At 50.3% G+C, this 12,584-nt stretch overlaps 30 non-coding genes across 30 annotated transcripts; all 30 read right to left on the bottom strand.

Annotated features, from left to right (window-relative positions):
• Window positions 1-82: 82 nt before the first annotated feature.
• On the bottom strand, window positions 83-201 carry LOC129184115 (5S ribosomal RNA). Its single transcript, XR_008571505.1, has one exon. It is a non-coding gene; the product is annotated as a 5S ribosomal RNA (ribosomal RNA).
• A 300-nt stretch (window positions 202-501) lies between these two features.
• LOC129184113 (5S ribosomal RNA) lies at window positions 502-620 on the bottom strand. The gene has a single exon (XR_008571503.1). It is a non-coding gene; the product is annotated as a 5S ribosomal RNA (ribosomal RNA).
• Window positions 621-920: 300 nt separating this feature from the next.
• On the bottom strand, window positions 921-1,039 carry LOC129183653 (5S ribosomal RNA). The gene has a single exon (XR_008571069.1). It is a non-coding gene; the product is annotated as a 5S ribosomal RNA (ribosomal RNA).
• A 295-nt stretch (window positions 1,040-1,334) lies between these two features.
• On the bottom strand, window positions 1,335-1,453 carry LOC129183606 (5S ribosomal RNA). The gene has a single exon (XR_008571020.1). It is a non-coding gene; the product is annotated as a 5S ribosomal RNA (ribosomal RNA).
• A 300-nt stretch (window positions 1,454-1,753) lies between these two features.
• Window positions 1,754-1,872, bottom strand: LOC129183731 (5S ribosomal RNA). Its single transcript, XR_008571143.1, has one exon. It is a non-coding gene; the product is annotated as a 5S ribosomal RNA (ribosomal RNA).
• A 300-nt stretch (window positions 1,873-2,172) lies between these two features.
• Window positions 2,173-2,291, bottom strand: LOC129184112 (5S ribosomal RNA). The gene has a single exon (XR_008571502.1). It is a non-coding gene; the product is annotated as a 5S ribosomal RNA (ribosomal RNA).
• A 300-nt stretch (window positions 2,292-2,591) lies between these two features.
• On the bottom strand, window positions 2,592-2,710 carry LOC129184111 (5S ribosomal RNA). Its single transcript, XR_008571501.1, has one exon. It is a non-coding gene; the product is annotated as a 5S ribosomal RNA (ribosomal RNA).
• A 295-nt stretch (window positions 2,711-3,005) lies between these two features.
• LOC129183730 (5S ribosomal RNA) lies at window positions 3,006-3,124 on the bottom strand. Its single transcript, XR_008571142.1, has one exon. It is a non-coding gene; the product is annotated as a 5S ribosomal RNA (ribosomal RNA).
• Window positions 3,125-3,424: 300 nt separating this feature from the next.
• LOC129183729 (5S ribosomal RNA) lies at window positions 3,425-3,543 on the bottom strand. Its single transcript, XR_008571141.1, has one exon. It is a non-coding gene; the product is annotated as a 5S ribosomal RNA (ribosomal RNA).
• Window positions 3,544-3,843: 300 nt separating this feature from the next.
• On the bottom strand, window positions 3,844-3,962 carry LOC129184110 (5S ribosomal RNA). Its single transcript, XR_008571500.1, has one exon. It is a non-coding gene; the product is annotated as a 5S ribosomal RNA (ribosomal RNA).
• A 300-nt stretch (window positions 3,963-4,262) lies between these two features.
• Window positions 4,263-4,381, bottom strand: LOC129183559 (5S ribosomal RNA). Its single transcript, XR_008570974.1, has one exon. It is a non-coding gene; the product is annotated as a 5S ribosomal RNA (ribosomal RNA).
• Window positions 4,382-4,676: 295 nt separating this feature from the next.
• On the bottom strand, window positions 4,677-4,795 carry LOC129183727 (5S ribosomal RNA). Its single transcript, XR_008571139.1, has one exon. It is a non-coding gene; the product is annotated as a 5S ribosomal RNA (ribosomal RNA).
• A 300-nt stretch (window positions 4,796-5,095) lies between these two features.
• LOC129183726 (5S ribosomal RNA) lies at window positions 5,096-5,214 on the bottom strand. Its single transcript, XR_008571138.1, has one exon. It is a non-coding gene; the product is annotated as a 5S ribosomal RNA (ribosomal RNA).
• A 300-nt stretch (window positions 5,215-5,514) lies between these two features.
• LOC129184109 (5S ribosomal RNA) lies at window positions 5,515-5,633 on the bottom strand. Its single transcript, XR_008571499.1, has one exon. It is a non-coding gene; the product is annotated as a 5S ribosomal RNA (ribosomal RNA).
• Window positions 5,634-5,933: 300 nt separating this feature from the next.
• Window positions 5,934-6,052, bottom strand: LOC129183994 (5S ribosomal RNA). Its single transcript, XR_008571400.1, has one exon. It is a non-coding gene; the product is annotated as a 5S ribosomal RNA (ribosomal RNA).
• Window positions 6,053-6,352: 300 nt separating this feature from the next.
• On the bottom strand, window positions 6,353-6,471 carry LOC129183725 (5S ribosomal RNA). Its single transcript, XR_008571137.1, has one exon. It is a non-coding gene; the product is annotated as a 5S ribosomal RNA (ribosomal RNA).
• A 300-nt stretch (window positions 6,472-6,771) lies between these two features.
• Window positions 6,772-6,890, bottom strand: LOC129184108 (5S ribosomal RNA). Its single transcript, XR_008571498.1, has one exon. It is a non-coding gene; the product is annotated as a 5S ribosomal RNA (ribosomal RNA).
• A 300-nt stretch (window positions 6,891-7,190) lies between these two features.
• On the bottom strand, window positions 7,191-7,309 carry LOC129183724 (5S ribosomal RNA). Its single transcript, XR_008571136.1, has one exon. It is a non-coding gene; the product is annotated as a 5S ribosomal RNA (ribosomal RNA).
• A 300-nt stretch (window positions 7,310-7,609) lies between these two features.
• On the bottom strand, window positions 7,610-7,728 carry LOC129184107 (5S ribosomal RNA). Its single transcript, XR_008571497.1, has one exon. It is a non-coding gene; the product is annotated as a 5S ribosomal RNA (ribosomal RNA).
• A 300-nt stretch (window positions 7,729-8,028) lies between these two features.
• On the bottom strand, window positions 8,029-8,147 carry LOC129183723 (5S ribosomal RNA). Its single transcript, XR_008571135.1, has one exon. It is a non-coding gene; the product is annotated as a 5S ribosomal RNA (ribosomal RNA).
• Window positions 8,148-8,447: 300 nt separating this feature from the next.
• LOC129183959 (5S ribosomal RNA) lies at window positions 8,448-8,566 on the bottom strand. Its single transcript, XR_008571365.1, has one exon. It is a non-coding gene; the product is annotated as a 5S ribosomal RNA (ribosomal RNA).
• A 300-nt stretch (window positions 8,567-8,866) lies between these two features.
• LOC129184106 (5S ribosomal RNA) lies at window positions 8,867-8,985 on the bottom strand. The gene has a single exon (XR_008571496.1). It is a non-coding gene; the product is annotated as a 5S ribosomal RNA (ribosomal RNA).
• Window positions 8,986-9,285: 300 nt separating this feature from the next.
• On the bottom strand, window positions 9,286-9,404 carry LOC129183558 (5S ribosomal RNA). Its single transcript, XR_008570973.1, has one exon. It is a non-coding gene; the product is annotated as a 5S ribosomal RNA (ribosomal RNA).
• Window positions 9,405-9,699: 295 nt separating this feature from the next.
• Window positions 9,700-9,818, bottom strand: LOC129183722 (5S ribosomal RNA). The gene has a single exon (XR_008571134.1). It is a non-coding gene; the product is annotated as a 5S ribosomal RNA (ribosomal RNA).
• A 300-nt stretch (window positions 9,819-10,118) lies between these two features.
• Window positions 10,119-10,237, bottom strand: LOC129183721 (5S ribosomal RNA). Its single transcript, XR_008571133.1, has one exon. It is a non-coding gene; the product is annotated as a 5S ribosomal RNA (ribosomal RNA).
• A 300-nt stretch (window positions 10,238-10,537) lies between these two features.
• LOC129184105 (5S ribosomal RNA) lies at window positions 10,538-10,656 on the bottom strand. Its single transcript, XR_008571495.1, has one exon. It is a non-coding gene; the product is annotated as a 5S ribosomal RNA (ribosomal RNA).
• Window positions 10,657-10,956: 300 nt separating this feature from the next.
• LOC129183993 (5S ribosomal RNA) lies at window positions 10,957-11,075 on the bottom strand. Its single transcript, XR_008571399.1, has one exon. It is a non-coding gene; the product is annotated as a 5S ribosomal RNA (ribosomal RNA).
• Window positions 11,076-11,375: 300 nt separating this feature from the next.
• LOC129184104 (5S ribosomal RNA) lies at window positions 11,376-11,494 on the bottom strand. Its single transcript, XR_008571494.1, has one exon. It is a non-coding gene; the product is annotated as a 5S ribosomal RNA (ribosomal RNA).
• Window positions 11,495-11,794: 300 nt separating this feature from the next.
• On the bottom strand, window positions 11,795-11,913 carry LOC129183720 (5S ribosomal RNA). Its single transcript, XR_008571132.1, has one exon. It is a non-coding gene; the product is annotated as a 5S ribosomal RNA (ribosomal RNA).
• Window positions 11,914-12,213: 300 nt separating this feature from the next.
• LOC129184102 (5S ribosomal RNA) lies at window positions 12,214-12,332 on the bottom strand. Its single transcript, XR_008571492.1, has one exon. It is a non-coding gene; the product is annotated as a 5S ribosomal RNA (ribosomal RNA).
• Window positions 12,333-12,584: the final 252 nt, after the last annotated feature.

The raw sequence follows: 12,584 nt of genomic DNA, 5'->3' as shown, positions 1-12,584 counted from the left end.
AATACTCTTCCTCCATTCAAAGTGATGGCGTTTTCCAAGAAGTGGGAAACAGCGCCCTCTGCTGAAAGCCAAGAGCCTAAAAAGCTTACAGCACCTGGTATTCCCAGGCGGTCTCCCATCCAAGTACTAACCAGGCCCGCCCCTGCTTAGCTTCCGAGATCGGACGAGATCGGGCGTTCTCAGGGTAGTATGGCCGTAAGCCGGAAAGCGCTCTGAAAACTTTCCTTTTAAAGACGACACTGGTCAAACTGCGCTTCTGCAAACGGTCTCGGATGTGTGTGCACACTTTGCTGCTCGTATGGTTTTTCTGGCTGTTTTGTGCCACCGGTCGCAGCCACAGCCAGCCTATAAGCCTGTTTGAACTTCACAGCAGATAGAAAAACACTGTAGATGGATGTTCCTCACATGAGGGCAAAATAAATACTCTTCCTCCATTCAAAGTGATGGCGTTTTCCAAGAAGTGGGAAACAGCGCCCTCTGCTGAAAGCCAAGAGCCTAAAAAGCTTACAGCACCTGGTATTCCCAGGCGGTCTCCCATCCAAGTACTAACCAGGCCCGCCCCTGCTTAGCTTCCGAGATCGGACGAGATCGGGCGTTCTCAGGGTAGTATGGCCGTAAGCCGGACAGCTCTCTGAAAACTTTCCTTTTAAAGACGACACTGGTCAAACTGCGCTTCTGCAAACGGTCTCGGATGTGTGTGCACACTTTGCTGCTCGTATGGTTTTTCTGGCTGTTTTGTGCCACCGGTCGCAGCCACAGCCAGCCTATAAGCCTGTTTGAACTTCACAGCAGATAGAAAAACACTGTAGATGGATTGTCCTCACATGAGGGCAAAATAAATACTCTTCCTCCATTCAAAGTGATGGCGTTTTCCAAGAAGTGGGAAACAGCGCCCTCTGCTGAAAGCCAAGAGCCTAAAAAGCTTACAGCACCTGGTATTCCCAGGCGGTCTCCCATCCAAGTATTAACCAGGCCCGCCCCTGCTTAGCTTCCGAGATCGGACGAGATCGGGCGTTCTCAGGGTAGTATGGCCGTAAGCCGGAAAGCTCTCTGAAAACTTTCCTTTTAAAGACGACACTGGTCAAATTGCGCTTCTGCAAACGGTCTCGGATGTGTGTGCACACTTTGCTGCTTGTATGGTTTTTCTGGCTGTTTTGTGCCACCGGTCGCAGCCACAGCCAGCCTATAGGCCTGTTTGAACTTCACAGCAGAGAGACAAATAGATGGATGTTCCTCACATGAGGGCAAAATAAATACTCTTCCTCCATTCAAAGTGATGGCGTTTTCCAAGAAGTGGGAAACAGCGCCCTCTGCTGAAAGCCAAGAGCCTAAAAAGCTTACAGCACCTGGTATTCCCAGGCGGTCTCCCATCCAAGTACTAACCTGGTCCGCCCCTGCTTAGCTTCCGAGATCGGACGAGATCGGGCGTTCTCAGGATAGTATGGCCGTAAGCCGGAAAGCTCTCTGAAAACTTTCCTTTTAAAGACGACACTGGTCAAACTGCGCTTCTGCAAACGGTCTCGGATGTGTGTGCACACTTTGCTGCTCGTATGGTTTTTCTGGCTGTTTTGTGCCACCGGTCGCAGCCACAGCCAGCCTATAAGCCTGTTTGAACTTCACAGCAGAGAGACAAATACTGTAGATGGATGTTCCTCACATGAGGGCAAAATAAATACTCTTCCTCCATTCAAAGTGATGGCGTTTTCCAAGAAGTGGGAAACAGCGCCCTCTGCTGAAAGCCAAGAGCCTAAAAAGCTTACAGCACCTGGTATTCCCAGGCGGTCTCCCATCCAAGTACTAACCAGGTCCGCCCCTGCTTAGCTTCCGAGATCGGACGAGATCGGGCGTTCTCAGGATAGTATGGCCGTAAGCCGGAAAGCTCTATGAAAACTTTCCTTTTAAAGACGACACTGGTCAAACTGCGCTTCTGCAAACGGTCTCGGATGTGTGTGCACACTTTGCTGCTCGTATGGTTTTTCTGGCTGTTTTGTGCCACCGGTCGCAGCCACAGCCAGCCTATAAGCCTGTTTGAACTTCACAGCAGAGAGACAAATACTGTAGATGGATGTTCCTCACATGAGGGCAAAATAAATACTCTTCCTCCATTCAAAGTGATGGCGTTTTCCAAGAAGTGGGAAACAGCGCCCTCTGCTGAAAGCCAAGAGCCTAAAAAGCTTACAGCACCTGGTATTCCCAGGCGGTCTCCCATCCAAGTACTAACCAGGCCCGCCCCTGCTTAGCTTCCGAGATCGGACGAGATCGGGCGTTCTCAGGGTAGTATGGCCGTAAGCCGGAAAGCGCTCTGAAAACTTTCCTTTTAAAGACGACACTGGTCAAACTGCGCTTCTGCAAACGGTCTCGGATGTGTGTGCACACTTTGCTGCTCGTATGGTTTTTCTGGCTGTTTTGTGCCACCGGTCGCAGCCACAGCCAGCCTATAAGCCTGTTTGAACTTCACAGCAGATAGAAAAACACTGTAGATGGATGTTCCTCACATGAGGGCAAAATAAATACTCTTCCTCCATTCAAAGTGATGGCGTTTTCCAAGAAGTGGGAAACAGCGCCCTCTGCTGAAAGCCAAGAGCCTAAAAAGCTTACAGCACCTGGTATTCCCAGGCGGTCTCCCATCCAAGTACTAACCAGGCCCGCCCCTGCTTAGCTTCCGAGATCGGACGAGATCGGGCGTTCTCAGGGTAGTATGGCCGTAAGCCGGAAAGCTCTCTGAAAACTTTCCTTTTAAAGACGACACTGGTCAAATTGCGCTTCTGCAAACGGTCTCGGATGTGTGTGCACACTTTGCTGCTTGTATGGTTTTTCTGGCTGTTTTGTGCCACCGGTCGCAGCCACAGCCAGCCTATAGGCCTGTTTGAACTTCACAGCAGAGAGACAAATAGATGGATGTTCCTCACATGAGGGCAAAATAAATACTCTTCCTCCATTCAAAGTGATGGCGTTTTCCAAGAAGTGGGAAACAGCGCCCTCTGCTGAAAGCCAAGAGCCTAAAAAGCTTACAGCACCTGGTATTCCCAGGCGGTCTCCCATCCAAGTACTAACCAGGTCCGCCCCTGCTTAGCTTCCGAGATCGGACGAGATCGGGCGTTCTCAGGATAGTATGGCCGTAAGCCGGAAAGCTCTCTGAAAACTTTCCTTTTAAAGACGACACTGGTCAAACTGCGCTTCTGCAAACGGTCTCGGATGTGTGTGCACACTTTGCTGCTCGTATGGTTTTTCTGGCTGTTTTGTGCCACCGGTCGCAGCCACAGCCAGCCTATAAGCCTGTTTGAACTTCACAGCAGAGAGACAAATACTGTAGATGGATGTTCCTCACATGAGGGCAAAATAAATACTCTTCCTCCATTCAAAGTGATGGCGTTTTCCAAGAAGTGGGAAACAGCGCCCTCTGCTGAAAGCCAAGAGCCTAAAAAGCTTACAGCACCTGGTATTCCCAGGCGGTCTCCCATCCAAGTACTAACCAGGTCCGCCCCTGCTTAGCTTCCGAGATCGGACGAGATCGGGCGTTCTCAGGATAGTATGGCCGTAAGCCGGAAAGCTCTCTGAAAACTTTCCTTTTAAAGACGACACTGGTCAAACTGCGCTTCTGCAAACGGTCTCGGATGTGTGTGCACACTTTGCTGCTCGTATGGTTTTTCTGGCTGTTTTGTGCCACCGGTCGCAGCCACAGCCAGCCTATAAGCCTGTTTGAACTTCACAGCAGAGAGACAAATACTGTAGATGGATGTTCCTCACATGAGGGCAAAATAAATACTCTTCCTCCATTCAAAGTGATGGCGTTTTCCAAGAAGTGGGAAACAGCGCCCTCTGCTGAAAGCCAAGAGCCTAAAAAGCTTACAGCACCTGGTATTCCCAGGCGGTCTCCCATCCAAGTACTAACCAGGCCCGCCCCTGCTTAGCTTCCGAGATCGGACGAGATCGGGCGTTCTCAGGGTAGTATGGCCGTAAGCCGGAAAGCGCTCTGAAAACTTTCCTTTTAAAGACGACACTGGTCAAACTGCGCTTCTGCAAACGGTCTCGGATGTGTGTGCACACTTTGCTGCTCGTATGGTTTTTCTGGCTGTTTTGTGCCACCGGTCGCAGCCACAGCCAGCCTATAAGCCTGTTTGAACTTCACAGCAGATAGAAAAACACTGTAGATGGATGTTCCTCACATGAGGGCAAAATAAATACTCTTCCTCCATTCAAAGTGATGGCGTTTTCCAAGAAGTGGGAAACAGCGCCCTCTGCTGAAAGCCAAGAGCCTAAAAAGCTTACAGCACCTGGTATTCCCAGGCGGTCTCCCATCCAAGTACTAACCAGGCCCGCCCCTGCTTAGCTTCCGAGATCGGACGAGATCGGGCGTTCTCAGGGTAGTGTGGCCGTAAGCCGGAAAGCTCTCTGAAAACTTTCCTTTTAAAGACGACACTGGTCAAATTGCGCTTCTGCAAACGGTCTCGGATGTGTGTGCACACTTTGCTGCTTGTATGGTTTTTCTGGCTGTTTTGTGCCACCGGTCGCAGCCACAGCCAGCCTATAGGCCTGTTTGAACTTCACAGCAGAGAGACAAATAGATGGATGTTCCTCACATGAGGGCAAAATAAATACTCTTCCTCCATTCAAAGTGATGGCGTTTTCCAAGAAGTGGGAAACAGCGCCCTCTGCTGAAAGCCAAGAGCCTAAAAAGCTTACAGCACCTGGTATTCCCAGGCGGTCTCCCATCCAAGTACTAACCAGGTCCGCCCCTGCTTAGCTTCCGAGATCGGACGAGATCGGGCGTTCTCAGGATAGTATGGCCGTAAGCCGGAAAGCTCTCTGAAAACTTTCCTTTTAAAGACGACACTGGTCAAACTGCGCTTCTGCAAACGGTCTCGGATGTGTGTGCACACTTTGCTGCTCGTATGGTTTTTCTGGCTGTTTTGTGCCACCGGTCGCAGCCACAGCCAGCCTATAAGCCTGTTTGAACTTCACAGCAGAGAGACAAATACTGTAGATGGATGTTCCTCACATGAGGGCAAAATAAATACTCTTCCTCCATTCAAAGTGATGGCGTTTTCCAAGAAGTGGGAAACAGCGCCCTCTGCTGAAAGCCAAGAGCCTAAAAAGCTTACAGCACCTGGTATTCCCAGGCGGTCTCCCATCCAAGTACTAACCAGGTCCGCCCCTGCTTAGCTTCCGAGATCGGACGAGATCGGGCGTTCTCAGGATAGTATGGCCGTAAGCCGGAAAGCTCTCTGAAAACTTTCCTTTTAAAGACGACACTGGTCAAACTGCGCTTCTGCAAACGGTCTCGGATGTGTGTGCACACTTTGCTGCTCGTATGGTTTTTCTGGCTGTTTTGTGCCACCGGTCGCAGCCACAGCCAGCCTATAAGCCTGTTTGAACTTCACAGCAGAGCGACAAATACTGTAGATGGATGTTCCTCACATGAGGGCAAAATAAATACTCTTCCTCCATTCAAAGTGATGGCGTTTTCCAAGAAGTGGGAAACAGCGCCCTCTGCTGAAAGCCAAGAGCCTAAAAAGCTTACAGCACCTGGTATTCCCAGGCGGTCTCCCATCCAAGTACTAACCAGGCCCGCCCCTGCTTAGCTTCCGAGATCGGACGAGATCGGGCGTTCTCAGGGTAGTATGGCCGTAAGCCGGAAAGCGCTCTGAAAACTTTCCTTTTAAAGACGACACTGGTCAAACTGCGCTTCTGCAAACGGTCTCGGATGTGTGTGCACACTTTGCTGCTCGTATGGTTTTTCTGGCTGTTTTGTGCCACCGGTCGCAGCCACAGCCAGCCTATAAGCCTGTTTGAACTTCACAGCAGATAGAAAAACACTGTAGATGGATGTTCCTCACATGAGGGCAAAATAAATACTCTTCCTCCATTCAAAGTGATGGCGTTTTCCAAGAAGTGGGAAACAGCGCCCTCTGCTGAAAGCCAAGAGCCTAAAAAGCTTACAGCACCTGGTATTCCCAGGCGGTCTCCCATCCAAGTACTAACCAGGTCCGCCCCTGCTTAGCTTCCGAGATCGGACGAGATCGGGCCTTCTCAGGATAGTATGGCCGTAAGCCGGAAAGCTCTCTGAAAACTTTCCTTTTAAAGACGACACTGGTCAAACTGCGCTTCTGCAAACGGTCTCGGATGTGTGTGCACACTTTGCTGCTCGTATGGTTTTTCTGGCTGTTTTGTGCCACCGGTCGCAGCCACAGCCAGCCTATAAGCCTGTTTGAACTTCACAGCAGATAGAAAAACACTGTAGATGGATGTTCCTCACATGAGGGCAAAATAAATACTCTTCCTCCATTCAAAGTGATGGCGTTTTCCAAGAAGTGGGAAACAGCGCCCTCTGCTGAAAGCCAAGAGCCTAAAAAGCTTACAGCACCTGGTATTCCCAGGCGGTCTCCCATCCAAGTACTAACCAGGTCCGCCCCTGCTTAGCTTCCGAGATCGGACGAGATCGGGCGTTCTCAGGATAGTATGGCCGTAAGCCGGAAAGCTCTCTGAAAACTTTCCTTTTAAAGACGACACTGGTCAAACTGCGCTTCTGCAAACGGTCTCGGATGTGTGTGCACACTTTGCTGCTCGTATGGTTTTTCTGGCTGTTTTGTGCCACCGGTCGCAGCCACAGCCAGCCTATAAGCCTGTTTGAACTTCACAGCAGAGAGACAAATACTGTAGATGGATGTTCCTCACATGAGGGCAAAATAAATACTCTTCCTCCATTCAAAGTGATGGCGTTTTCCAAGAAGTGGGAAACAGCGCCCTCTGCTGAAAGCCAAGAGCCTAAAAAGCTTACAGCACCTGGTATTCCCAGGCGGTCTCCCATCCAAGTACTAACCAGGCCCGCCCCTGCTTAGCTTCCGAGATCGGACGAGATCGGGCGTTCTCAGGGTAGTATGGCCGTAAGCCGGAAAGCGCTCTGAAAACTTTCCTTTTAAAGACGACACTGGTCAAACTGCGCTTCTGCAAACGGTCTCGGATGTGTGTGCACACTTTGCTGCTCGTATGGTTTTTCTGGCTGTTTTGTGCCACCGGTCGCAGCCACAGCCAGCCTATAAGCCTGTTTGAACTTCACAGCAGATAGAAAAACACTGTAGATGGATGTTCCTCACATGAGGGCAAAATAAATACTCTTCCTCCATTCAAAGTGATGGCGTTTTCCAAGAAGTGGGAAACAGCGCCCTCTGCTGAAAGCCAAGAGCCTAAAAAGCTTACAGCACCTGGTATTCCCAGGCGGTCTCCCATCCAAGTACTAACCAGGTCCGCCCCTGCTTAGCTTCCGAGATCGGACGAGATCGGGCGTTCTCAGGATAGTATGGCCGTAAGCCGGAAAGCTCTCTGAAAACTTTCCTTTTAAAGACGACACTGGTCAAACTGCGCTTCTGCAAACGGTCTCGGATGTGTGTGCACACTTTGCTGCTCGTATGGTTTTTCTGGCTGTTTTGTGCCACCGGTCGCAGCCACAGCCAGCCTATAAGCCTGTTTGAACTTCACAGCAGAGAGACAAATACTGTAGATGGATGTTCCTCACATGAGGGCAAAATAAATACTCTTCCTCCATTCAAAGTGATGGCGTTTTCCAAGAAGTGGGAAACAGCGCCCTCTGCTGAAAGCCAAGAGCCTAAAAAGCTTACAGCACCTGGTATTCCCAGGCGGTCTCCCATCCAAGTACTAACCAGGCCCGCCCCTGCTTAGCTTCCGAGATCGGACGAGATCGGGCGTTCTCAGGGTAGTATGGCCGTAAGCCGGAAAGCGCTCTGAAAACTTTCCTTTTAAAGACGACACTGGTCAAACTGCGCTTCTGCAAACGGTCTCGGATGTGTGTGCACACTTTGCTGCTCGTATGGTTTTTCTGGCTGTTTTGTGCCACCGGTCGCAGCCACAGCCAGCCTATAAGCCTGTTTGAACTTCACAGCAGAGAGACAAATACTGTAGATGGATGTTCCTCACATGAGGGCAAAATAAATACTCTTCCTCCATTCAAAGTGATGGCGTTTTCCAAGAAGTGGGAAACAGCGCCCTCTGCTGAAAGCCAAGAGCCTAAAAAGCTTACAGCACCTGGTATTCCCAGGCGGTCTCCCATCCAAGTACTAACCAGGTCCGCCCCTGCTTAGCTTCCGAGATCGGACGAGATCGGGCGTTCTCAGGATAGTATGGCCGTAAGCCGGAAAGCTCTCTGAAAACTTTCCTTTTAAAGACGACACTGGTCAAACTGCGCTTCTGCAAACGGTCTCGGATGTGTGTGCACACTTTGCTGCTCGTATGGTTTTTCTGGCTGTTTTGTGCCACCGGTCGCAGCCACAGCCAGCCTATAAGCCTGTTTGAACTTCACAGCAGAGAGACAAATACTGTAGATGGATGTTCCTCACATGAGGGCAAAATAAATACTCTTCCTCCATTCAAAGTGATGGCGTTTTCCAAGAAGTGGGAAACAGCGCCCTCTGCTGAAAGCCAAGAGCCTAAAAAGCTTACAGCACCTGGTATTCCCAGGCGGTCTCCCATCCAAGTACTAACCAGGTCCGCCCCTGCTTAGCTTCCGAGATCGGACGAGATCGGGCGTTCTCAGGATAATATGGCCGTAAGCCGGAAAGCTCTCTGAAAACTTTCCTTTTAAAGACGACACTGGTCAAACTGCGCTTCTGCAAACGGTCTCGGATGTGTGTGCACACTTTGCTGCTCGTATGGTTTTTCTGGCTGTTTTGTGCCACCGGTCGCAGCCACAGCCAGCCTATAAGCCTGTTTGAACTTCACAGCAGAGAGACAAATACTGTAGATGGATGTTCCTCACATGAGGGCAAAATAAATACTCTTCCTCCATTCAAAGTGATGGCGTTTTCCAAGAAGTGGGAAACAGCGCCCTCTGCTGAAAGCCAAGAGCCTAAAAAGCTTACAGCACCTGGTATTCCCAGGCGGTCTCCCATCCAAGTACTAACCAGGCCCGCCCCTGCTTAGCTTCCGAGATCGGACGAGATCGGGCGTTCTCAGGGTAGTATGGCCGTAAGCCGGAAAGCGCTCTGAAAACTTTCCTTTTAAAGACGACACTGGTCAAACTGCGCTTCTGCAAACGGTCTCGGATGTGTGTGCACACTTTGCTGCTCGTATGGTTTTTCTGGCTGTTTTGTGCCACCGGTCGCAGCCACAGCCAGCCTATAAGCCTGTTTGAACTTCACAGCAGATAGAAAAACACTGTAGATGGATGTTCCTCACATGAGGGCAAAATAAATACTCTTCCTCCATTCAAAGTGATGGCGTTTTCCAAGAAGTGGGAAACAGCGCCCTCTGCTGAAAGCCAAGAGCCTAAAAAGCTTACAGCACCTGGTATTCCCAGGCGGTCTCCCATCCAAGTACTAACCAGGCCCGCCCCTGCTTAGCTTCCGAGATCGGACGAGATCGGGCGTTCTCAGGGTAGTGTGGCCGTAAGCCGGAAAGCTCTCTGAAAACTTTCCTTTTAAAGACGACACTGGTCAAATTGCGCTTCTGCAAACGGTCTCGGATGTGTGTGCACACTTTGCTGCTTGTATGGTTTTTCTGGCTGTTTTGTGCCACCGGTCGCAGCCACAGCCAGCCTATAGGCCTGTTTGAACTTCACAGCAGAGAGACAAATAGATGGATGTTCCTCACATGAGGGCAAAATAAATACTCTTCCTCCATTCAAAGTGATGGCGTTTTCCAAGAAGTGGGAAACAGCGCCCTCTGCTGAAAGCCAAGAGCCTAAAAAGCTTACAGCACCTGGTATTCCCAGGCGGTCTCCCATCCAAGTACTAACCAGGTCCGCCCCTGCTTAGCTTCCGAGATCGGACGAGATCGGGCGTTCTCAGGATAGTATGGCCGTAAGCCGGAAAGCTCTCTGAAAACTTTCCTTTTAAAGACGACACTGGTCAAACTGCGCTTCTGCAAACGGTCTCGGATGTGTGTGCACACTTTGCTGCTCGTATGGTTTTTCTGGCTGTTTTGTGCCACCGGTCGCAGCCACAGCCAGCCTATAAGCCTGTTTGAACTTCACAGCAGAGAGACAAATACTGTAGATGGATGTTCCTCACATGAGGGCAAAATAAATACTCTTCCTTCATTCAAAGTGATGGCGTTTTCCAAGAAGTGGGAAACAGCGCCCTCTGCTGAAAGCCAAGAGCCTAAAAAGCTTACAGCACCTGGTATTCCCAGGCGGTCTCCCATCCAAGTACTAACCAGGTCCGCCCCTGCTTAGCTTCCGAGATCGGACGAGATCGGGCGTTCTCAGGATAGTATGGCCGTAAGCCGGAAAGCTCTCTGAAAACTTTCCTTTTAAAGACGACACTGGTCAAACTGCGCTTCTGCAAACGGTCTCGGATGTGTGTGCACACTTTGCTGCTCGTATGGTTTTTCTGGCTGTTTTGTGCCACCGGTCGCAGCCACAGCCAGCCTATAAGCCTGTTTGAACTTCACAGCAGAGCGACAAATACTGTAGATGGATGTTCCTCACATGAGGGCAAAATAAATACTCTTCCTCCATTCAAAGTGATGGCGTTTTCCAAGAAGTGGGAAACAGCGCCCTCTGCTGAAAGCCAAGAGCCTAAAAAGCTTACAGCACCTGGTATTCCCAGGCGGTCTCCCATCCAAGTACTAACCAGGCCCGCCCCTGCTTAGCTTCCGAGATCGGACGAGATCGGGCGTTCTCAGGGTAGTATGGCCGTAAGCCGGAAAGCGCTCTGAAAACTTTCCTTTTAAAGACGACACTGGTCAAACTGCGCTTCTGCAAACGGTCTCGGATGTGTGTGCACACTTTGCTGCTCGTATGGTTTTTCTGGCTGTTTTGTGCCACCGGTCGCAGCCACAGCCAGCCTATAAGCCTGTTTGAACTTCACAGCAGATAGAAAAACACTGTAGATGGATGTTCCTCACATGAGGGCAAAATAAATACTCTTCCTCCATTCAAAGTGATGGCGTTTTCCAAGAAGTGGGAAACAGCGCCCTCTGCTGAAAGCCAAGAGCCTAAAAAGCTTACAGCACCTGGTATTCCCAGGCGGTCTCCCATCCAAGTACTAACCAGGTCCGCCCCTGCTTAGCTTCCGAGATCGGACGAGATCGGGCCTTCTCAGGATAGTATGGCCGTAAGCCGGAAAGCTCTCTGAAAACTTTCCTTTTAAAGACGACACTGGTCAAACTGCGCTTCTGCAAACGGTCTCGGATGTGTGTGCACACTTTGCTGCTCGTATGGTTTTTCTGGCTGTTTTGTGCCACCGGTCGCAGCCACAGCCAGCCTATAAGCCTGTTTGAACTTCACAGCAGAGAGACAAATACTGTAGATGGATGTTCCTCACATGAGGGCAAAATAAATACTCTTCCTCCATTCAAAGTGATGGCGTTTTCCAAGAAGTGGGAAACAGCGCCCTCTGCTGAAAGCCAAGAGCCTAAAAAGCTTACAGCACCTGGTATTCCCAGGCGGTCTCCCATCCAAGTACTAACCAGGCCCGCCCCTGCTTAGCTTCCGAGATCGGACGAGATCGGGCGTTCTCAGGGTAGTATGGCCGTAAGCCGGAAAGCGCTCTGAAAACTTTCCTTTTAAAGACGACACTGGTCAAACTGCGCTTCTGCAAACGGTCTCGGATGTGTGTGCACACTTTGCTGCTCGTATGGTTTTTCTGGCTGTTTTGTGCCACCGGTCGCAGCCACAGCCAGCCTATAAGCCTGTTTGAACTTCACAGCAGATAGAAAAACACTGTAGATGGATGTTCCTCACATGAGGGCAAAATAAATACTCTTCCTCCATTCAAAGTGATGGCGTTTTCCAAGAAGTGGGAAACAGCGCCCTCTGCTGAAAGCCAAGAGCCTAAAAAGCTTACAGCACCTGGTATTCCCAGGCGGTCTCCCATCCAAGTACTAACCAGGTCCGCCCCTGCTTAGCTTCCGAGATCGGACGAGATCGGGCGTTCTCAGGATAGTATGGCCGTAAGCCGGAAAGCTCTCTGAAAACTTTCCTTTTAAAGACGACACTGGTCAAACTGCGCTTCTGCAAACGGTCTCGGATGTGTGTGCACACTTTGCTGCTCGTATGGTTTTTCTGGCTGTTTTGTGCCACCGGTCGCAGCCACAGCCAGCCTATAAGCCTGTTTGAACTTCACAGCAGAGAGACAAATACTGTAGATGGATGTTCCTCACATGAGGGCAAAATAAATACTCTTCCTCCATTCAAAGTGATGGCGTTTTCCAAGAAGTGGGAAACAGCGCCCTCTGCTGAAAGCCAAGAGCCTAAAAAGCTTACAGCACCTGGTATTCCCAGGCGGTCTCCCATCCAAGTACTAACCAGGCCCGCCCCTGCTTAGCTTCCGAGATCGGACGAGATCGGGCGTTCTCAGGGTAGTATGGCCGTAAGCCGGAAAGCGCTCTGAAAACTTTCCTTTTAAAGACGACACTGGTCAAACTGCGCTTCTGCAAACGGTCTCGGATGTGTGTGCACACTTTGCTGCTCGTATGGTTTTTCTGGCTGTTTTGTGCCACCGGTCGCAGCCACAGCCAGCCTATAAGCCTGTTTGAACTTCACAGCAGATAGAAAAACACTGTAGATGGATGTTCCTCACATGAGGGCAAAATAAATACTCTTCCTCCATTCAAAGTGATGGCGTTTT

This window comes from Dunckerocampus dactyliophorus, chromosome 6, assembly GCF_027744805.1.
Source record: "Dunckerocampus dactyliophorus isolate RoL2022-P2 chromosome 6, RoL_Ddac_1.1, whole genome shotgun sequence".
NCBI classification, from domain to species: domain Eukaryota; kingdom Metazoa; phylum Chordata; class Actinopteri; order Syngnathiformes; family Syngnathidae; genus Dunckerocampus; species Dunckerocampus dactyliophorus.
Note: the sequence above shows the minus strand (reverse complement) of the source record. Positions and strands in the feature narration are given on the sequence as shown.